At 38.2% G+C, this 24,595-nt stretch overlaps 1 protein-coding gene across 1 annotated transcript in view; it reads left to right on the top strand.

Moving 5' to 3' along the window:
- The first annotated feature begins 5,588 nt into the window (after positions 1 to 5,588).
- Positions 5,589 to 24,595, top strand: part of Rnf144b (ring finger protein 144B) — a 166,976-nt gene continuing 147,969 nt past the window's right edge. Inside the window, exon 1 of the mRNA XM_074082815.1 lies at positions 5,589 to 5,757. The gene's annotated coding sequence lies outside the window, so the exon portion shown is untranslated. The remainder of the gene's footprint in view (positions 5,758 to 24,595) is intronic.

Genomic DNA, 24,595 nt, shown 5'->3' with positions numbered 1-24,595 from the left:
TTCTTTTTGAAACAGGGTTTCACTATGTATCCTAGGTTGGCTTCCAATTTGTAATCCTGCTTCAACCTCCCAAGTCCTGGGATTACAGGCATGCAATTCATTTCATTAATATATTATAGTAACTGTTCCCATGGAATAAAGCCAAAGAAATAGAGATAGATAAACCTTTGGGTTTTTTGTTTGTTTGGTGTAAAGTAAGATCCTCATTGTAGGAGGAACCTTTTCTGCTATGGACTCACAGTATTAAAGTTATATTTAATGCCATCACTGTTGACTAAATCATAACATAAAATGATGTGCACTCCAAGCTGGCTGGATAATAAACAGTCATGAGATGTCAAGATGAGGTGTTATCTTAGCAAATAGGTATGTCTAAACCTAAGGTAGTTCTATAAATCTTATTTTGAATGTAGATTGTTTTTATTATATGAAATAATGAGTTTCATTATGACATTTTCTTACTTGAGTGTAATGTTCTTCGATCATATTCATCCCTCCTCCTCCCTCCTGCTGGTTCCTTTCCTCTTGTCAAATAGTCCACTTTCTACTTTCATGTCTTTTAAAAAAATCTAATATCTGCATTTAAGAGAAAACATTCTTTCTTAGCCTAGCTTATTTTGCCTAACATGATCTCCAAATCCATCAATTTTCCTGCAAATAACATAACTTCGTTCTCCTTTATAAATAAGACTCATATATATATATACACACATATATACATATATATATGTGTGTGTGTGTGTGTATATATATATATACACACAGGATGCTGCTAAACATCCTATAGAGTATAAGACAACCCTACACAACAAAAAATTATCTGGTACAAAATGTCAATGGTACTGAGTGAGAAACTCTGATCCAATGCAATGTACTTTCCTTTCCTACTACTCCACTAGAACTGGAATTACGAATATGAACAACAACCTCCAAATATCAAGCTGAAAGTCTTCTTTGGAATTTTCATGTAATATTGCTTGATTTGACACTGTTTACCATCCCATTCTTACAAAAAATTGCTTCTCTCTTGATTTCCACAACATTGCATTCTCTTGCTTGGCTAGCTATCCTGTAGCTGATGGCCTCTCAAATGTTCTTTAGGGATCAAATGCAGGCCCTTAGTTCTTATACATGATTTCCATGGGTAATCTCATCTACATCCACAATATCAATGGAGTCTAGATTTATAAAGCCCAAATCAGTATATTTAGCAACTGACTTTCTCCTTGAGTATCATACTAATATCAACTACCTGGTGGCTACCTTCACTCAATATCTTACCAGTATTTGAAATTCAACACTTAAAAAATAAATCCAGGGCTGGCAGAGTGGCTCAGTGGTAGAACACCTGCCTAGCAAGTGTGAGGCCCTGAGTTCAAACTCCAGTACTACCAATAAATAAATTAAAAAAAAATCCTTTTGGTTATCTTGCAAGTCTCTCCTCTTTTTACTGATTTATTTAATCTCATTATTGTCTACATGCTTCTCAAGTTTGACTATTTGAAGTTGTCTTTGGCCTCTCTTTTCTTTCAACTCCTCACATCAAGTAAGCTGGATTCTAAACCCTTAAGTATCTCTCTTCCCCATTTTCAGACAGTATTAGAGCTCAACTAAATTGTTACAGTAGTCTTCTTACTGGCCTTTCTTCCTGAACCTCTTCCTTTCCTTTACCAAAAAGCGAGCTAACTAAACAAGTAATACATTACTTGCAATTCCTGCAGATTAATTAGTGTGTTGGGCAAACAGACTAATCTAGTAAAACTCAAAGCATTATCTTCTCAGTGAAAAATTCCTCATGTCTCTGAGGTTGAGACTTCTTCCCAACCCCCACCCCTGCATTGTGTTCTCTTATACTTTGTTCATATCTTTATTATTTATTACTCATGAAATTTACTGTAATTACTTATTTACATTTCTGCCTTCATAGTAAACATCTACTTAGTTGTCTGCCTAGAGTACCCTTTCTGAAGAGCCGTCCCTCCCCACCTCAACCTTTCAAAGTACCCTTTTATGTGATCAGCTTTCTGTCACTGTAACAAATCCAAAGATAGATCAGCTTAAAAAGAGGATTGGTTTATTTTTGATTTATGATTTTGGAGATTTCAATCCACAGTTTCTTGGCCCTGTTACCTTTGGGCTTTTGACGAGGGAGTATATCATGATGGGAGTATGTGGCAGAGGAAGCTGATCACTTCATGGCAGCCAGGAAGCAGAGAGAAAGAGGAAGGTGCCAGGGACCCAATGTCCCCTTAAGGGCACCCCCCAATGACCTAACTTCCTCCTACTAGGTCCCACTTCCTGAAGGCTCCACCACTTCTCAATAGTGCCACAGGCTTGCAACCAACCATTGAATACATGGGCCTTTGGGGAACACTTGCCAAAGCACAGCACCTCTCATCCTCATTCTGATCTTGTGTCCACTTTCCATACAATTAGATGAAGAATTTTTGTAGGCATGTTTTTACATCATGACTCAATTAGCCCCTTCCTTGGGGATTTGTTATGTGTGTATATATATATATATATATATATATATATATGGGGAGGAGAAATATTGATTCTACTTGGTCATTAGATATGCAACAGAAAGAAACTATAGGGACTTGTTTTTTGCGATTTTAACTGGTGAAACCCTAATCTACAGGGAGAGAAGGAAAAAAATGAAGATGAAAGATGAACAAGGTAAGGCAATATGATGGTTCATTCTATATGTTGACTGGGCCATAGGATGCCCACATAACTGGTTAAACATTACTTCTGGGTATGTTACTGAGGGTGTTTCTGGAAGAGATTAGTTTTTATTTTATTTATTTATTTTTGTGGTACTGGGACTTGAACTCACCTACACCCTGAGCCACTCCACCAGCCCTTTTTTTGTAATGGGTTTTTTTTTAGATAGGGTCTTGAGAACTGTTTGCCGGGCTGGCTTCAAATTGCGATCCTCCTGATCTCTGCCTCCTGAGTAGCTAGGATTATAGATTTGAGCCACTGGCACCCTGCAAGATTAATATTTCAACTGGGGACTGAGTAAGGCAGATAGTTCTCCCCAATGTAGATGGGCATCATCTAGTCCATTGGGGATCTAAATAGAATAAAAAGCCAGAGGCAGGTTGAATCTGCTCTATGTGACTGTTCATGCTGGGCACTCCTGCCCTCAGTGTTCCTGGTTCTCAGGCTTTCAGACTTGAAATCTCAGCATCAGCTCTCTGGCTCTCAGGTTTTTGAATTACACCCAGCTTTCTTGAGTCTTCAAATTGTAGTCAACTCTTCTTATCGGGGGGTTCTACATCCGTGGATTCTGCATTCAGAGATTCAACCAACCATGGATCAAAAATGTAATTAATTACAATGGTTGGGGGCTGTGCTGAACATATACAGACTTTTCTCCTTGTCATTATTCCCTAAATATAGTATAGCAACTACACAGTATTTACATTATAGCAGATAATATAATTTATCTAGAGATGATTTAAAGTGTAGCAAGGGGGATATGTTTAGGTTACATGCAAATACGATATCATTTTATATTAGGGACTTCAACATCCACAGATGGTATTCTGGGGGTCCTAGAACAAATAACGGATACTGAAGGATGATGTACACATTAAAGTGACTCCTGTGTGACAGATTTCCCTTTCATTTGTTCTACTACACAGGTACAAATCAACATTCTACTTACATTTGAGCTGCGTGAGATAGAGTCACTGTATAAATAAAATATTTAGTTTAAAAAAGCAGATTTTTCATCACTAATTTCTGTTTGCCTTTGCTGTTTCTCAGTTATTTACCACCACTGACCCTCCTCTCTCCACACCTCCCTTTCAGGAAGGTTTGTTATGAGACTGAACTTGGATTTCACAAAGACACAAGGATTTACATGTTGATATTTGCTGGTTTAATTATCTCTTTTAGAGCTCTTCTCCTAGATTTTTTACCCCCATCTTGCCTCCCATCCTCATTAGTTCTCTGTCTGGAGCCAGAAGTTTTTCTCAAAAATCTAATCTCACATTACTTTGCCAATAACATTTCAATGCCTCTTTGTTGTTTGGGAAATAAAGTACAATTTTAGAAAAGACCACATGATCTGGCATTCACCTACATCTCTAGCCTTGTGTCCCATTCTTCTTCCTAATCACCCCTACTCCTCCGGAGACGATCCTCCAGTCATAATGAACTCTTTTAAATTCTTTGAATTACCAAGTTCTTTTTTACTTTTGGTTTTCTCTCCATGTTGTTCCCAGTACTGGAAAACTTCTCCTCCCACTTGCCTTCTCCAGGCCAAATTGCACTCCCCTTTCAGGTTTCATCCATACTGTCATCTATGTGTGCCTCCTCCATCACTGCATCTTCTGTGATAGCCTGCTTATTCCTCTATTTAGCGTCACAGGGCAGGGACGTGACCTTTCTTGTTATCTCTTCTATCCTTAGCACCTTTCCGCAATAATTTCTCTGAGCATTTTTTTCTCCAATACCTGCCTCCTGCCCAATAAAGAAATCTGACAGTTTTAATAAGTGCCCCCTTTTAAAAAACCCTCAGGTTAGAAAGTTTGATAAATTCAGAAAAGACGATGGATATTAATAAGGAATCTCCTTAATGGGTATTTGCATTTCCAGGGTTCTGTTATAAACTAGTTAAGTTAATTCCTATTAGTCTTTAAGTTATAATGTGACTGATTATACACGTTGTACTGCCTCCAGCCTACCCCAATATATATTGACAGGTGAATAAATGACTAAGTGACTGCCAATAAATGACTAAGTGACTGCCATTTGATAATTCACCTTCCACATTCCCAGTGGGGATTATGCCACTCCCAGCTCCTGCACATTAGTGATAGGAGATGTTTCCCGGATCCTTTCCCATCGCTTCTTACTTCTATATTATTCAGTAAGTTCTGCTCTTTGCTACATTAGAACTCTTTTCATTGAACACACCCACCTGCGCCTGCCTGGAACTCGAGCCTCGGAACTGGGTCTCTTCTAACTGCAGGGCATGAGCAGTAACCCAAACCAGGATGTAATTAAGGGCTCGTCCCTGGACTCCGGGCCCTGACAGGTGGCAGGTATGTACAGCGCTGGTAAAGGAGGCTTGCCCTGACTTGTGCAGTTGATCAGATCCATCCTGAGGCCAATCTAACGTTCCGACAACCTAAGTTTAAATGGTGGTGCTGACTACATCTTAGAAACAATAAAATGGAAGGTTTATTTTGGAAAATCATAAATGACTGGCGGGAGAGTCTCAGAACATTATCTTTACGCGAGCACCAAGCACTAAGGACGTGGTAAAGAAAAAAGAGTGGAGGCAGGGGAATGAATGTAAATGGAGCCTTGAACCTCGCCGCGCAGATCAAAGATTTGAAAAGGGGTTTTCTGAAGTTGCCAGAGTCAGAATTTCAAGGACCACTGCGCTGCCTGCTTCCTAGAGAGTGCGTGTCTGGGGGAGGTGTGTGCGCGCGCGCTGGAGAGGGAAGGCAGCGGAGAGTGGCCACAGATCTTCGGAATAAACAGCAGGGGAAGCTCGGGCAGCGCTGGGGGAGGAAGGGAGTGGGGTGCAGGGCTGACAGGCGGAGGGATGAGGAGGCTGGGCAAGTGGGGCCTGGGGCGCGCCGAGGGGCTGCAGCGAGGAAACCCGAATGCCTCTGATACCTGAAGCCGCCGCCTGCAGAAGCTGACAGCTGAGCCCCAGCGGGCGCACGCCCAGGTCAAGCGCCTTCGCTCCAGGGTCTCCTGGCTGGGTGCTCGGACCTCCAGCTCAAGGTAAAGAGGGGTGCGGGGTGCTGCCTTCGCCTTCGCCTGCAGGGACCCGCCGTGGAAGGTGCCGATTCGGCCTCCCCCTGGCTATCACCTCCGAACCTTCTCCCTTCCAGTCCCCCTCTCCGGATCCCTTGGGCAACCGGCTGACGCCCGGGTGGGCGGCCCGCGGGGGCCCAGTGTTCTGCTCCTCAGCTCGCGGGACCCCAGCCTCCTCTCCACGCTCTCACTTTCTCCCTTCCGTAAACCCTGCCTGGACTCTGGGCGTGTGTGTCGGGCCGGAGGGGGCTGGGGGGGGGCGGCGACAGAAGGTCCACCACCCTCTTCAGGTGTGTGGCGCGAGCACCGACGCGCTGATTTCCCCTGGGGTCTGAAATAATTTGCAGGCAGAAATATTTCAACTCTTCTAGAACATACCCCACCCCTTTCCATTACTATCCTAACTTTGGGAAGAATATTGACTCTTGAACGAGGTGAATGTACTACCTTATCTTTTGTATCTGCATCAAACAATAGGTTGGGTTTCTACACCGTGCTCCCCCAAAATACGCTTACAGTGTTTTCTGGGTGACAGCACTGTTACAACTTGATGACAGCTTAAAGAAATAACTCTTACTCAAGAGCTAAGGGAAAAAAAAACAGGGCCCCACCCTAAGATCCTGATTCAGACCTGGTGGGTGGGTGTGTGTGGGTGTGGGTGTGGGTGTGTGTGTGTGTGTGTGTGTGTGTGTGTGTGTGTGTGTGTATGTGTGGGTGTTGGTGTGTGTGGGTGTGGGTGTGGGTGTGGGTGTGTGTGTTCGGGCATGCATATACGTGCGTGATACTTAAAAAGCACCTCGGGGGATTGCACTCCCTACCCCTCCCCCGCCCCAGTAATCCATTTAAAGACTCTGTAAGATCCACAGGGGAGAAAGCCGGTTCTCCTCAAGTTGATGAACTTGGCGTGATGTCATTGGTTCTGAAACAATTTTGGGAAGGGAGAGTTAACGTTCATTTGAAACGGGAATCCTTTTATCTTCTAAGAGATCTTGGAAGACTCATACTTCTAAGAGACTTGATTTAAAATATCAATTTTTTTTTTCCGATACTGAAGCTTGAACTCAGGGCCTACACCTTGAGCCACTCCACCAGCCATTTTTGGTGAAGGGTGTTTTCAAGATAGGGTCTCATGAACTATTTGTCCCGGCTGGCTTCCAACCGTGATCCTTCTGATCTATTCCTCCTGAGTATTACAGGCCTGAGCCATCAGCATGGCTTAAAGTATCAATTTTTAAAATGTAAGAATTCCATCACAGTACTGCCAGTTGAGGCCTGTTCTGCTGGGCATCAGAAAATCTTCCTTTCCTCTTTTCATTTTTGTCAATGACTGAATGTAGGCCATTGGCAGTTTTGCCTGTTGCTTATTTTTGGGTAAAGACACAAATGAACGATTATCTCCAGACATATAAATAAATTTATATCCTGTTTATGCTCCTAATTATTTTAACCAAGCTCTTCTACCCTAATTTGGTAAAGAGAGTCTGTAAACTATATTGTATCTACACAAATGCTACATGTTTCTCCATCTTCTACCTGGGCATAGATGTACATCTGCTGCTTTCCATGTGTATCCATATATGTACCTGAGCCATTCTAAGTACCTACCAAACAACCAGAGGGTAACTACCAGGGAAAATAAAGATTGTTATTTGTGTCTTTTGAATAATACAGGTAAAGGAATGTTTTTTAAAAATACCATAACATAGGTAAAGTATTAGAGCATGTATTTCTTTTTTATGAGACAAGATGCTTATTATGACATAGAGGTGATAGTGCATCTCTATGTCTTTAGGACAATGATATTAAAGACAAGCTGGAGATTACAAAGCCTTTTGAACTTTTAAGAACAGACTCACTGTCTAGTTATTGAGCCAATATGATTGATTTCCTGGCAAACTTTTTCTCGTTTCTAAAATTAACTTTCCCCTAGGAAAAAACAGTACAGATGTACATGATTCAGCCCAACCAGTCTAGGAAATACTGTGTTTAAATTTTAAAAGTGACCTTAATTCATCCCTACAGATCTAGTGTTTGCAACCTATGCCATAAAAAATGCAGAAATATTCATCACTTACTAATCTTTGTAAAACATTGGTTTAATGGGAGTAGTTATGGACAGAGTACAATATTATGTTATAAATTTTGTTGGTTTAGGCAAAAAGTATTATCATTCTTTTCCTATGGTTTTTGTGTATATGTGTGTACACTGAATATGGGACTTACAAATTATATATATGTAGCACATGTTTTTAATAGGAACAAAACCCCACAATATTTTTCTCTGTGGCAGAACACTAAGCATTAAGTTTTGATTACTTTTTTTTTCATGGAAGTTTTAATATGACAGAACTAAGAGCTTCAAAGAAATAATTTCATAAAGATCTGTTTGGAAGTAGAAGTCCTTTAAAAAATTTAAAAGATGTTTGAAGCCCCTCTTAGTCTGTGTACTCAGCCTATGTAGAACAGTCTTTTGTGAGTAAGGGTGATAGATCCAGTTCTGGCAGCCTCAGATGGTGGATGATTAGACCTTGCCACTCTTCTGCAGACCTTTAATTTAGTCTGTAACTTGATGCTTCACTGACCCCGCACTCTCTCTGCCACACTAGCTCATAGAGGAACTGCTGGCACTTTGGACTGAATTTTATTCCTCCCATCAATTAGAACATGTTTGCATAGGTTGCAGAATACAGTTACATTTTTAGCTCAGTATTCAAAGAAATACCCTTGACCTCAAAGAGAGTAAATAAGCTTAGTATACCATGCATCACAAATTGCCTTATTTCACTGTGCCATGTTAATTTCTCAATGAATGTAGAAATAACAGTCATAGAGTATTGAAATTGTTTTTTTTTCTCCCATTTACTTTTTTTTTTTTCATTTTTCTTTTATTATTCATATGTGCATACAAGGCTTGGTTCATTTCTCCCCCCTGCCCCTACCCCCTGAGTATTGAAATTGTAAGGCATTTTAGAAGTCACCTAGATTTTAATCATTTCTTTCTATGGATAAGTATTGAAGTGCTCATTGCTATAATCCAAACTTTGAGAATAGACATTAAGTTTTCTTTCCAGTTCTCATATAGTAATGAGGGTTTTGCTCTCTTGAAATGAATTTATATGAGTTCAGTAATGTGGCAGTCTCAACTAGATTTCCAGTAAAACTCAAAATGTAACATTAAAGACAATGTAGGTATTTATAAAGACAATGAACTGCTTTACAATACCATCCTGTGTTTTTCATTATGTTGGGTAAAGACTACTTAACTAGAGATGCACTAAGACAGATGCAGAGAAAGGAAGGAGTAAGGTAGTGGATGTGGGAAGAGCAAGACTTAATAAAATCAGCAAATCATTCAGGAATGGTTAGCTTTCTGTCCCTCCCCTAGAGATTTTATCTGAAATAACAAAAGTAATCACTGGGGGATCTTATTCTCAAAACCTTACCTAAGGCTTATCCTTTGGAACTCCCATTCCTTGATGCTTCTATCTTTTAAGTTCTTCTGTCTTGAAGATCTACCTTTTCAAGATCCTAGTGTTGAATATTTTTTCTTTTCTCACTAATGTGTGTGTGTGTGTGTGTGTGTGTGTGTGTGGTTAGTGTTGAGGATTGAACCAAGGGCCTAACACATGATAGACAAGTGCTCTACTACTGAGCTATATCTCTAGTTATAAAAGTTATATCTCACTAGTTATGAAAGACTTTATCCTGATATACAGGCATTAAGAGGATTGAATTCAGCCTTGAGAGATCATATAGGTTATAGAGAAGTATTCTTGCTAATACCACAATTTGCTACCGTTTGTTGAGGTACTTTTCACATATTAAGAAAATAACTTCATCCCTAAGAGGCAGTTTATTATCCTTTTTTATAGAGATCTGTGATTCAGAAAAAATTAGCACCTTGACCAAGAATGCATACCACTTTTAACACCTTGAACTACTTTCCTAAGGAGTGCAAGCTGTTAAGTGAGTCTATAGATGGTGGTGTGCTCATTTTGGGATATCTGAGCTATTTCCTAATTCTAAAGAGACTATAAAGTCTTCATATATTTTTATATTTCAACTTAGATGGACTCAATGCTTGGAGTTCAATGGTCTTACATTGATTTGATGATTAATCACCACTATTACATTTAAAATACATGTTCCAAAGTAGATTAAACCCCAACAATCAAGATGTCTTTAAAAATAAATTTTCTTTATAATTTCATGAAATTTTGGTGATTCACAAGACATCAATAATATGACTAATTTGCTCTCTAAAAGTAGTTCTCTACTGCACAGTAATGTTCCCTTCAAGGCTCTTTAGAAATTCTGGCTTTTAGTATTATCATACCAGAGCAATTATAAATTAGAACATGTACTACTTCATTAGAATTTACTTTATGTTCCCTTATATTATAATTGGAATGTTGTATTTGTACATGTATATATGTTTGGCTATATTTTCTATGAATTTCATTTCAGGATATTGAAGGGGTAACAAAAAACATTTGCTATAAATATGTGCATTAGTCTGATAGGGTTGGGAGTCATTGCTATATAAAAATATTTCTTACTGAATTTGAGAAAAATATAACAATATAGTAGAAGTAGTTTTAGTTTCATAAATTTATATATTTCAATCTGCTGCCATTGGCTTTTGTTATTTATTTTGCTTAATTAACATTGTGTTAGTCAACCTAGTGTTTATTATTTGTTCACTCTACTTTAGAGAGGTCCTCTCTACAGTCCAGAGTTGAGATGGATCTTGTCGCATATGTGTGGACTCCAGCAAGGTAAACTTGAGGAAAAAGCCATCTGAAAAAAGGGATGTGCAGATGATAGATTCCTAGTGATGGGAGTAGAGTGGAAGTTTCTCCACTTCTCTACTTCACAGCCCCGCCACCAACATCCTATCTTGACTCAAGACAAAAAGCTTTAAAGGCCCACCAAGATCTAGAGATATAGCTCAGTGGCAGATCACTTGCTTTGCATGCATGAGGCCCTGAGTTTAATCCCCAGTAAACCCCCCTTCCCCAATGCCTACTAAGACCACAGATTACTGCCTTTCTTAGATCACTGCATCTGTTTTAGTCACAGGAGAACTTGTCTGCTGCCTCTTCTTTCCTCTCTCATTCCTAGAATGAGCATTGGTATCAGAAACCAGGGTCACCTAAATGAGCAATCTGGAGAGAGCAACATTTTCATGTCTACTTTTCCTGGTACAAACACCGAGTTTTCAGCAGGCCATAGCTGAAGGAAGGGAGAAGTTCAACTTTACATGAAGTTGAAAGGGTTTGAGAGCTACATTAGATTGGACACATTGATAACAGATATTTTGGGCTTGGAATGATTGAAGAGTCTTTGGTGACAAGGAAAGTCATGACAATCATCCTGAATTTAATCCAAAGGCAAGGAAGGAACTAGGCCCACACAATAAACCTAAAGAGTATTAGTCAAGGTTATCCAGAGAAACAGAATCAAAAGACGTATATAGCTATATCTGAGGGGATTTACTGTAGGAATTGGCTCACACAGTTATGAATGTTGAGAAGTCCCCTGATCTGCAGCCTGCAAGATGAAGAAGGAGGAAAGCTGGTGGTGTAATGTAGTTTAAGTCTGAAGGTCCAATAACCAGGAGTTCTGATGTCTAGTATCAGGAGAAGATGAATATCTCAACTCAAAAAGAAGGAGAATTTGTCCCTCTTCTGTTTTATTCTTCTACTGAAGGCTTCATGGGATGGGATGATGCTCACTTACTTTGGCCAGGACCAATCTTCTTTACTAAGTCTACTGATTCAAATGCTGATCTCTTCTAGAAACACCCTCACTGATATACCCTTTAGACCTGGTAAAGTTAACACATAAAATCGACCATCACAAAGAAGCAATGGAGAAAACAGATGAAGTAATTTTCTGATTATAATCCACAAGTCTTGCTTGTTCATTATATATATATGTATATGGTCACACATACAAAATCATCTATAGTTTTCCAGTGATAGATAGCTAACAAAAGAATAGAAGGGAAGAACAGAGACAATTATTATATGAATTAAACTTATTCACAGAAATGTCACAATAACTATTTTCGTTTCTTAAAATGATGCTAGGAACATTTTAATTAATCAATTTAAATATACATTAGGTAATTTTAAAACCAGGTTTGCAATCTGTTCCACAGCTGGGAAAATGATCTAAGACCGCCTGTGTGTAAAGTGCGTAAGACATTTTACTCCTTCTGTTTCCAGAGAATCACAGAGGCAATAAACGGCTAAGATTAATTGTTTGCCATTTGTATTCACTGATCAATTAAAAAAAGCTTGTTCCTGTAAAACAATAAAGATGATACCCATCAGCCAATAAACTCTAAAACAAACAAGAATGCTAATGGATTTCTCTTTTCAGCATTTGGGAATTTTAAAAGGGCTTTAAATTATTAGCTTCCAGATATCTTCCCAGAATTTGCAATGTTATTTTATTCGAGTCTTTTAATGATAAAGGAGTGACAAGGGGGCAATCCAAATAACATTTCTATCAACGTGTTCTCAAAGTTGAAAAGACAACTTGAAGAATGTATGTAAATTACATAAGAAGTATTTATAGTAAGAGAGAACAAATACAATTTATTACATGGAAGTGGAATTTTGGACCTGGAGGTTGGATATTAGATTGACTTGAAACAGGGAGAAAAAGCAATGGCTTGACATACAGACATGATTCTGTCTTCCTTGATTCTAGAGGAAGTCCTTGCAGTACTCTGTGGATTCCAAGAGCAATGCTGTGTTGTTCTAGAGCTTTTTAAAATGCTATGTGCAATTACTTTAGTGTAGGTGAGTAAAAGAGTGCAAGAAGTGGGCTGCTAGTAAGTTGTGTAACCTTGAGCATTAAATATCTGCTAGTATTGCTTTTTCCCAGTGGCAAAATTCTAAAATATCTCCCAAGATTTTCGCTTGTTGGTATATACATCCTGCAAAAGAAATGTTTCCTTGAGTGTTAGTGAAACTTGTGAAGATGATGTGATAGTTACTACCATGTTCTGTTTTGTTGTATTATGTATCGTATAAGCTCTGCCAAAGTCAATTAGAAAGAGAATTCTGCTGGTTTCTTTAAAGCAAGATGGCATGTCATGAGAGGGTCCCGTGACTAGTACTCTAGAGCAGTCACTAAGTTTGTGGTAGTGTTATGACTATAGAAAACTAATCCATTTTCCACTGTCTCTGGTCTACATTCTCAGAGTCATCATAAGCATATACTGGAAACTCTCATTCTGTCTTTCTGTCTCTTAACTTCATAAAATTTCCATAGATTTTATTCCTGTATATTGTGCCCTGAGCTTTCTTTAAATTTGTCATTAAATTCATAAATTCTCTCTTTAGCTGGCTGTACTAATGAGCTTTGACAGTATAGTGTCATGTAATGTTGTGTAATGTAATAAACAACCTTGAAACCTCAGTGTCTTACAACAACAGACAGGTATTTCTTGTTCATGTTGCATCTTGGTGGTGTCACCCAATTCAGGTCACTGGATCCAGGGGTCAGAAAGTACTTTTCTCATTGGAGAAAGAATTCAAGGATGGACACAGAGAAGACTTAAGCAGGAGGAGGCTTTTTAATACAAAGCAAAGCTAAAGAAAAGCAAAAGTATACCTGATGGGAGAGTGGTCTCAAGAAGGAGTGCTGCACTGGAGGTCCTAAAACCTCAAGCCTTTATTGGAATCTGCAGACATGAAGAAACTGGGTTAATGTGTCATTGAAAACTTTTGGAAACTGGGTTATGTGTCATTAACTCCTCTTACATTGACAAGTAAGGAATTCTTGGCCTTGGCTGATCAGACGGGGGCTGAAATTTTCCATGGGTTTTGGGGGCTTTGGGTCAGCAAGACCCTGTTGTATGTCATGAGTGAAGCTACTAACATCAGCAGTCCAGGATGTGATTCTTTATCAACATCCAAGCCATCATTCTCAGCTGTCAGGTTTTCTACTCCTCCCAACCCTGTAGCAGTAGTGGCAGGTTGAGTGTAATGTTTCTGCTCCAAGATGTGGGTCAAGTTCAGTTCAGCCTGTGTGGCTTCTCATTCAGAGACCTAGGTTGAAGGAGTGCCTTAAGGTGAACAAGAGGGCTGATTGAGGCTCCCTATGTTTCCCAAAGCCTCTGCTTATGACTGGTGCTGTGTTGCCTTAGACTGTTGGCCAAAGCAAGTCAATAGCCAAACCCAACATCAATGAGATACAGAACTAGACTTCTCTCCAGAAGAATATAGGAATACTTTTAAACAATACAATTTGTTATATTGGCTTATTTTTTCTTCACTAAAGATGCTTTAAATAATAGGTCTCTATATGGTTCTTTTTAAAAGTTTTTTGTTCTTTTATTTCACAATATCTTATTATTTTTCTTTGTTTGTTTGAGGCAGGGTCTTGCTATATATCCCAGGCTGTACTTGAACTCACAATCCTCCTTGGGATTATAGGCATGGGCCACCGCACCTGGCTGTCTTACTTTTTTTTTTATTAATTAGCATAATTGTACAAAATAATGAATTTCATTATGACATCACAATGACTTATTCCTTTTTTTTTTTTTTTTTTTGGTGGTACTGGGGTTTGAACTCGGCTTCATGCTTACAAAGCATGTACACTTACCACTTGAGCCACTCCACCAGACCAAATAATGTCTTATTCTTGACTTACGGGGTTCTATTCCATCCCTTATCTTGTCAAACATTTAAAATACATTAAAATTCAAGATGCTGTATTACCCATATTTTCAGTTGAATAAATTCTTCCTTTTGTTTCATTTGCCTATTTCCTCTTCATTAGGTTGATTTGTTTGCTTATGTGCCTTATTGTTTTTAGCAGCACTGGGGTTTGAACTCAGGGCCTCATGCTTAGTAGGCAGATGCTCTGACTGCTTGAATTACTCCACCAGCCCTCATTATTGACTGTAAATTCATCTATATGTGAGTTCTTTGAGTCCTAGATTATGGAAGTGTTCCTATGAGGCAGTTTTATATTTTATTTGTCAAGATCTGCATAGTTTCTTAGTTTTGGATCTGGTTTCCAATCCCATGTAGTTAGAGAACATTTGAACTCCTTCCTTGTATGTTGAACAGGCTTACATCTCTAATTTCTCATGAGTGATTCTTTTTCCATTTATAGCGCAGGGTAACTGGCATACTTTTGTACTACTTTCTCTTTTGAGAGAAGGGAGTTTCTTTCTTTTTTTTAACTAGTCCTTCCCTTCTCCTTATTTTATATAAAGTACTTAATTCCAGCTTCATGTGGTAGATAAGCCCTATACCCCAAGGTGAATACCTTATTCTTAAATTTTTACTAGGTCTTCAATTCCTAATCAACATTGTAGTTTTGAGTTTCCTTTTTGTTTCTAGGGGGTTTTCCTTTCTAGCCTTTTGCCCAGCTAGCCATTAAAAGTATTTAGTTATATTTTATTCAGAGCTTATATATATTAGCAGGAAAAGTGTGAGATGGAGTCGAAAACAGAATAGGTGTCCCAAATCAGCTAGAAGTCCTTAAATTTATTTTGTGATTTTTTTTCCCCAAAAAATCTTATTATATTTTTTGGAATTACATTGAATCTTTAGATTTATTTAGAGGAGTTTACATGTTTAAAATATCAAGTTCTCCTATTTGTGAGTCTGGTATATAACTTTTTTTTTTATTCTTTTATTCACATGTGCATGCATTGTTTGGGTCATTTCTCCCCCCTGCCCCCCTCCCTTACCTTCTCTCCCCTTCCCCCCTCAGTTCCAGGCAGATCCTGGTCTGCCTTTATCACTAGTTTTGTTGAAGAAAAGAGACAAGCCTAATAAGGAAGACAAAGCATTTGTGCTAGTTGAGTTGAGGATAGCTATACAGAAATATTCCTAGCATTGCTTTCATGTACACGTGTTATGACCCATGTTGATTCATCTCTAACTGATCTTTACCTTGGTTACTGATCCCCTTCTCATGATAACCTCTGTTGCTTTAAGGTTTCTGTATTAGCTCCTCTGGAGTGGGGACATCAAATGCTTTCATGTTTTGGGTTTCCTACCTATTCCTATATCACCCAAATGTGCTCTCCCCTTATCATGTGATCCAAGTCCAACCACATTGCTGCATTTGCCCTAGATCTAAAGTCAACATATGAGGGAGAACATACGATTTTTGGTCTTCTGAGCTTGGTTGACCTTGCTCAGAATGGTGTTTTCTAGTTCCATCCATTTACCCGCAAATGATAAGATTCCATTCTTCTTCATGGCTGAGTAAAATTCCATTGTGTACAAATACCACATTTTCTTGATCCATTCATCGGTAGTGGGGCATCTTGGTTGTTTCCATAACTTGGCTATTGTGAATAGTGCTGCAATAAACATGGGTGTGCAGGTGCCTCTGGAGTAATCTGTATTGTATTTCTTTGGGTATATCCCCAGGAGTGGGATTGCTGGATCATATGGCAGGTCTATGTTTAGATTTTTAAGGAGTCTCCAAATTTTTTTCCAGAGTGGTTGTACCAGGCTTGCATTCCCACCAGCAGTGGATTAGAGTTCCTTTTTCCCCACATCCTCACCAACACATGTTGTTGGTGGTGTTTTTGATGATGGCTATTCTAACAGGGGTGAGGTGGAATCTTCTTACTATTTATTTAAGACATTTTTTAAATGTCCTACTGAGGTTTTAGTTAAAAATAGCAAATTTAGTTCCAGGCTTTCTACCTTATTCATAAATATTATTTCTGGTTTGTTGAACAACCATAAGCAAATTATCTAATCATTATCGTTTTAGTTAGGTTTAACTACTTTTTATTTAACTCGAATGCTTAATAAGTATAAAGTAAAGAAAACTGGATATTTCAGTTGTTTCACATTTTCAATTATTAGTCTAAACATATAGTTCAGAAATTTAAAATGTACATTTATCAAAAATACCCAAAATGCACTTAAAGTAAAACTTTTTTGAAGCAAGTAATAATAGAAAAGACTAACAGATCAGTTAACTAAGTTAATATAATATGCTTTTGTTACCTGGTGCATGCTAGAATCAGAATTTACAAAATCACTGGTTGGGTGAAGAATATCTTGCAATTCTGAGCAGACCTGCCATAGCCCATTCTTCTTTCTATACAATACTATTTTTGAAATACAAGTGTAATATAAAAGCCTTCCTAGCCAGGTGCTGGTAGGTCATGCCTATAATCCTAGCTACTCAGAAAGCAGAGATCAGGAGGGTAGTGGTTCGAAGCCAGCCTGGGGAAATAGTTCATGAATCCCTATATCGAAAAATACCCAACTAAAAAGGGGCTGGTGGAGTGGCTTAAGTGGTGAGCTCCAGCCTAGCAAGTGTGAGGCCCTGAGTTCAAACTCCATACCACTAAGAAGGAAAAAAAAAGCCATCCCAACAGCCTTTGCATAATAATATGGAAACCACAACAGTGCTACTATGTAATCAATAAAATATTATTGCTTGCAGAGCCTTATCAATTTAATGGTATAGATTTCTTTCCTCATTGGCTCCATTTATTAATGTAGATAGAATTGAAAGGGACTGCAGAGATTTAGAATTTACAAACTAAAGTTATTTATCAGAATCCTTTTGTGGAATATTTTCAAAATAGACATGGAACGTTCTGATTTAGTATGTCTGGGTGGGATGGATATGTGTGTTTGGCCAAGTTCCCTGGCTAATCTGACATACTCTTCTGGTTAGGAATTGCTCTTCTAGTCTAACCCTTTAATTGTATAGATGAGAGAGTTTTCTTGGAAGGAAGAAAAATGCTTCTAATTTAAGATTGCCTTGGTTAACATAGGTAGTTAGAGCATTTAAGTCTTAGTATTGCGTTTCTCCAGCTCTTTCTGAGCTTTCATTTCACTGCTATCTAGCTGTAATTTAGTTTCTGACCTAATGACTTGGGGCTTTAGATAGACCTTTATTTTCAAAACAAATCTGTGTTTTTCTATAATGTTGATGAATGAACAATGCTCAGCACTGTGTTTTGGGTTCAGAGATTGTAAGAAACTCTTTAATTATAATTATCCAAGTTAGTTGTAAACAGCTGCAGCCAGGAGATGACAGACAGAGCTGCTGGATCCAACACTGGAAAACACACTGAAGTTTATTCAGTGTTCATGGGACAGAGACTTAGTCCTAGGCATAAAAACAGTTTTTAAAGACCTACTAAGTTGCTTTTACATTACTGTTGTGATGTAAGTTGATTATTATTTGAAATAGTGAATAACATTTGTAATTAATGACCTGGCATTGTCTCTTGCCCTGAACAGGAGACTTTTCAAATTAGATTTTTGCAACATGGTTGAAAAATCGTATAGACAAATATAAAGGTTTACTTTTCAGATGAGTAAAGCAGGCTTTGTGGACAACTAGAAAGCAAGAGTGTTCTTCCTTGTGTTGAATGAAGGAAGAAATCCCACAGAGAAATCTATCATTTGTGGAAGAGAACAACATAGTTAATTTTACCATCTTAGTTAAGTAGTAACTAGCCAGTACTCTTTTTTTTTTCATTCATTAGACTTCAAATTTAGCTTCCTTAACATCAGAGATCAAGATATTTAATAATATAGGATCTGAATAAAATGTTTGGGCTTTAAGGGAATTGATTCATAGTCATCCTTTTATTAGAAGATTAAAGGGGAGTCCTTTTTTTTTTCTTTTTATATTTTATTCATTTATTCACATGTGCATACATTGTTTGGGTCATTCCTCACCCCTGCCCCCCCATCTCCACCCTCACCCCCCCAACCCACCTTGCTCAGGCAGAACCTGTTCTGCCCTTACCTCTAATTTTGTTGAAGATAAGACATAAGCATAATAAGAAAGACAAAGCGTTTTTATGAATTGAGTTAAGGGTAGTTATACAGAGAGATTCCTAGCATTGCTTCCATGTACAAATGTGTTACAACCCAAGTTGATTCATCTCTAACTGATCTTTATGCTGGTTCCTGATCCTCTTCTCTTGTTAACCTCTGTCGCTTTAAGGTTTCTGTATTAGTTCCTCTGCAGTGGGGACATCAAATGCTTTCATGGTTTGGGTTTTGTACCTTTCCCCATACATCCCTTTGTGCTCTCCCCTTGTCATGTGACCCAAGTCCAACAACATTGCTGTATTTGCCCTAGATCTAAAGTCCGCATATGAGGGAGAACATACGATTTTTGGTCTTCTGAGCCTGGCTGACTTCACGCAGAATGATGTTCTCTAGTTCCATCCATTTACTTGCGAATGATAAGATTTCATTCTTCTTCATGGCTGAGCAAAATTCCATTGTGTATAAATACCACATTTTCTTGATCCATTCGTCTGTGGTGGAGCATCTTGGTTGTTTCCATAACTTGGCTATTGTGACTAGCGCTGCAATAAACATGGGTGTGCAGGTGCTTCTGGAGTAGCCTGTGTTGCATTTCTTTGGGTATATCCCCAGGAGTGGGATTGCTGGCTTTTTCCAGAGTGGTTGCACTAGCTTGCATTCCCACCAGCAGTGTACGAGGGTTCCTTTTTCCCCACATCCTTGCCAACACCTGTTGTTGTTGGTGTTTTTGATGATGGCTATTCTAACAGGGGTGAGGTGGAATCTTAGCGTGGTTTTGATTTGCATTTCCTTTATGGCTAGAGATGGTGAACATTTTTTCATGTGTTTTTTGGCCATTTGAATTTCTTCTTTTGAGAAAGCTCTGTTTAGTTCATTTGCCCATTTCTTTATTGGTTCATTGATTTTTGGGACAGTTTAGTTTTTTAAGTTCCCTGTATATTCTGGTTATCAGTCCTTTTCTGATGTATAGTTGCCAAATATTTTCTTCCACTCTGTAGGTGGTCTTTTCAGTTTAGAGACCATTTCTTTTGTTGTGCAGAAGGGGAAGTCGTATTTCAAATTTCATTTTCCTTTCTCAAAGAGGAAATTATACTATTTCCTTTCCACATTTTATAAAACAAAGTTATTTTTCTATTAAGATTAGTCTAAATGTTCAGGTGTAAATCTGTGCTCATATCTCCACTAATTGGGCAGAGGGACTTAGTTTGGTAAGATGCTGTGGTCTAGTTCATCTAAGGAAAGGGTATAGTGCTATATTATTGTCTTATAGAATTTAGAATTCTCTCAACCCATAAGAAAAGGGACATAAATAAATAAATAACAAAAAAGGTTGTACATCTGAGCATAGTAACGCCATAGACCAGTCCAGAATGTGCAGAACACTTCTGCTTTGACTAGAAGAACTATTCTGAGATATTGGTGTAAGATTCTTTGGAGCAAGCCTTATGCAACCTACATGCTAACATTCCTTGAATAAAGTGGGATTTTCTGGTTCTGTGACTATTGAACACAATAAAACAAATTGAAACGAAAGTAAAATCCCCACAGCCAAGAGATAATTACTATTTTTGTAGGGTTTTTTAAAATTAAGAGTTCCATATTTGAATGGTGCATGTTTAAGAGAAAATATCTTTATTTTAGTATTGCCAGTGCCATTAGTGAAGAGTCATCTTGTTCATACTCCTAAATTCAGGTAAATAAAGATTATAGCTCTTTTTGTGATACTGGGAATTGAACTCTTGGCCTCACACTTGCCAGACAAGCCTTTTATCACTGGAGCCACACTGTTAGTCCTTTTACTTTTAGTTTATTTTTCAGATAGGGTCTTAAGCTTTTGCTTGGAGTGGACTTCTACTTCTTGCTTCCTGAGTAGCTGGGATTATAGGTGTGTACCACGGACCCTGCTAGGATTATAGCTCTTATAAGTCTAGATTAGTAGAATCTCAGAAGTACTCTAGGTGCACACATTATTTTATAAATGAGGAAACTAATGGAAGGCTTTGCTAGACATTTTTGTTTCTTAGTGACAGTCTATCTTTTTTCATTTTATGTTCTTTAACTGTGTGTATTCAATCAGAGACCATCAGTATTCTTCTTTCAATATTTCAGAAATATAAGGTGTGATATTTATTCATGCTGTTCTGGTTTTCTGCCTTTGATAAGTATTTCCTGACCCCATGTGGTTGAATGGGATCTTGTGACCAGTTTGACCAATGACTTGCAAGCAGAATTATGTGTTACTTCTGAGTAGGAGTTTAAAAACATTTTTTTTGAGACAGGGTCTCACTATGTTTGTAGCTCAGACTGGACTGGAACTCACAATTCTCCTGCCTTTACCTCCCAAGTATTGGGATTACAGGCATGCACCATCGCACTTGGCCAGGAGGTTTTTTTTTACTTTTTAAATTTCTTTACTTGGCAAAAAAATGTGTATATGCGACACGTATATGTGAGGTGTATATGTGACATGTATGTGAGGTGTATATGTGAGGTGTATATGTGAGGTATATATGTGACGTGTATGTGAGGTGTATATGTGATGTGTACATGTGAGGTGTATATGTGACATGTATGTGAGGTGTATATGTGACGTGTATATGTGAGGTGTATATGTGACGTGTATATGTGAGGTGTATATGTGACGTGTATATGTGAGGTGTATATGTGAGGTGTATATGTGACGTGTATATGTGACGTGTATATGTGAGGTGTATATGTGACGTGTATATGTGAGGTGTATATGTGACGTGTATGTGTGACGTGTATATGTGAGGTGTATATGTGAAGTGTATATGTGAGGTGTATATGTGACGTGTATGTGAGGTGTATATGTGAGGTCTATATGTGACGTGTATATGTGAGGTGTATATGTGACATGTATGTGAGGTGTATATGTGACATGTATATGTGACGTGTATATGTGAGGTGTATATGTGACGTGTATATGTGACATGTATGTGAGGTGTATATGTGAGGTGTATATGTGACGTGTATATGTGACGTGTATATGTGACGTGTATGTGAGGTGTACAACATATTATTGCTTTCTCATGAGATGGGGGGATCTCACTATGTGGCTCAGGCTGGTCTTGAAATCCTGAGCTCAAGTCTCTTCCTGCTTCAGTGTCCTGAGTAGGGGACACCAGGCATGTTGCCAGCATACCCTAGTCAACATGATGTTTATATAAACGTGTACATAACGAAATGGATAAATCAGGAGAATGAACATACTCAGAGTAGGAGTATTCAGTCCATGGTCTGAGACTCTCTGTGGATCTGTCTCTGGGAGTTATTTGTAACTCCTGGTTACAAACCTGCTAAAGAGTGTTTTCTTGAAAGAAAGGAACTGCTGCAAATTTAGGCTATAATATTAAAGGGAAATGAGGAATCTAGGCAACACATTTGGCACATTAGAGTATAAGCGTGATACAATTGTTTCATTTGTTACTGAGTGTATCTTTTTTGGGGAGATCATGGTTCTGTATCATCTTGATGCTCCACTTTGAAAAAAAAGCCTACTATAGTAAGCTATGCAAGGAATGACTGTTGCAACCAATCTCAAAATTCTTTGAGCTAGTGTCTACTTAAATTACAACAGGATTAAATAAATACAATTAAAGCTCAAGGAATTTGGGTTCCAGTTTTCATCACTGTGTGACCTTCAACTTGTCTGGGTTTTGGGACACTCAACTATAAATAGGTGTTGTAACTAATCATCTTGAATATCTTTCTGGCTCTGTTAATCTTCAAGAGTAACATACTGCTAGCTATTCTGAGCTATGAATCTTATCCTTCCTTCCTTCCTTCCTCGTTCCCTTCTTCCTCCCCCTCTTCTTTCTCCTCTCTCTCTCCAGTGCTGGAGATTGAACCTATGGTCTCATGCATGCTGAGCACATGCTTTACTACTCCTAAGTTACACTCTGAGCCCCCAAGTTAGGGATCTTAAACACAATTTTTTGATGTGGTATGGGATTTGAACTTGCTAAGCAAGTTCTACCACTTGACCCACATGCTCAGCCCTTTTTGCTTTAGTTTATTTTTCAAGTAGGGTCTTGCTTTTGCCCCTGACCAGCCCCAGACTATAATTCTTCTACCTCTGCCTTCCAAGTAGTAGGATTACAGATGTGCCCCACCACACCCAGCCCTTAAATGCAATTTTAAAGTATATAAAGTAGGCCTATTATATCTTGGTATAACAATTCAAGGACCAACTGATGCTAAAATCATCGAAAAGCTTGAACTATTTCAGAACACGATATATTGTATTTTGAATCCTATTTCTTTTATGAGTTTAAAAGTTATGTATTTCCAAGTTTTTCTGATATTTAAATCTATTTTCCTTGTATTTAAGAACATTCTTCCTCTTTAGAAGTACAACTTAGTAGTAGAACTGTGCCTCTGTTATGTTTAACTTGTTTTTTTTAAAATCTCTCCATCCTTTCTTACTCCTTTTTTGCATGAGTTTTGTCAGCTTTATCCAGATTTACCTTACTTTTCCGGAGTTCTAAGATGTTGTGAATATATTGATAGGTTCAGTCTATGTTTTTTGATGGAAGTGCACCAGTGGCTGCTTTTATGGAACTCTTCTAGAATGTTTTGTGTGTAGTCAACTCTAGTAAGAAGGTTCCAGTGACAAGGCAATTAAAATCAAATGTGTGCTAGTAGTAGAAGTGATGTCACTTGTTTCTTGCTTTGACATTCTGACTCCATCTTCTCAGAACCAAAAGTAAGCTTACCATAGAGCCTCACAGCCATAGCCCCTGCAGGGAGATGCCCATGTGAATTATATTAATTTCATTGCTTTTTTAATGGATTGGTAAGGGAATTCAATGATCTGTAAAAACCAGTCCAGTTGTTTGCTTTCGTGTAGACACTCTTCTGTTCTATTCACTTATTACTTACTAATTGTTTGTACTCAGCTCACTAATATAGTTAACTTGTTATTCTTTATCTTAGGGAGCTATGAGGTGATGGAGAAAATTACTCACACTGATTGCCATTCTCCTTGGTTGTAAAATACATTTTTACAGAACCAGAAACTGCCTGAAAATACAAAGCTACTCAATTATACTAAGCTCTCCATTCAATGGCAAATAAAATGTACTTTATATAAAACTAATTTTTAAGAAAGCAGTGGTGTGACATTTTGACTGGTATAACTTATTTTGCATTCCTAAAATAGTATTTTAAATTTTTGCTTTCATCTGACTCTTAGATATAAAGACAAAATTTGGTGCACTTACTCCTAAGAAATAAAAATAATCTAACACAAATACAAACATTACTCAATCACAAGAATTCTTCTTATTGAGCTCAAAGTCCCATGTATCCAAGTACAATTCAGTGCCTTAAAAAGCTGGAAATGATCACCTTAGTGCTAACAATCATATCGTCACCCTACCTGACCTAAGTATTGGCCAGTGGAGTGGAGTGGAGTATTGAAGAAGGTGATTCAGAGTCTCCAGATATCAGTTGACTCTGAGGAATGCACTAGTCCCCAAGGCCAAGGCAATGCATTATAAGCCTCTGTGTATTTGAGAACTACAGTCTTGGGATCTGTGGATAGGTATGAGAAATATGTGAGCTGAGGTTATTTTACTGACTCCTCTGTGCTACCAGACTCACAGCACTCAGCTGAGCTAAACCAGGATCCACATGTCACTACTTGGGTGGCTTAATTGCCAAGGAGTGTGAATTAGATGGAATGCAGTAACAGAGGATGTCCTGAAAAAGCTCAGATTTGATGGTATGAGAGATATGTACATGTTGCATAATTATTTTCAACAGAACACTAGCTATTCTAGACATTCTTTTGTAGCCTTCTAAAAATAAGTACTGTCTTTTGCTTGATTTGTTATCACAGTCAGTCCTCCAAGTTCAACAAATAATAATATTAAGAAAGTACTAGTAACTACATTAAACTTTCAGTTAACATACCTGTAGAATTTCTCTTAGCTCTGCAACTATTGACAAAGAGAATAAGCTCTATTCCTATGATA

This window comes from Castor canadensis, chromosome 8, assembly GCF_047511655.1.
Source record: "Castor canadensis chromosome 8, mCasCan1.hap1v2, whole genome shotgun sequence".
Lineage (NCBI taxonomy): Eukaryota > Metazoa > Chordata > Mammalia > Rodentia > Castoridae > Castor > Castor canadensis.
Note: the sequence above shows the minus strand (reverse complement) of the source record. Positions and strands in the feature narration are given on the sequence as shown.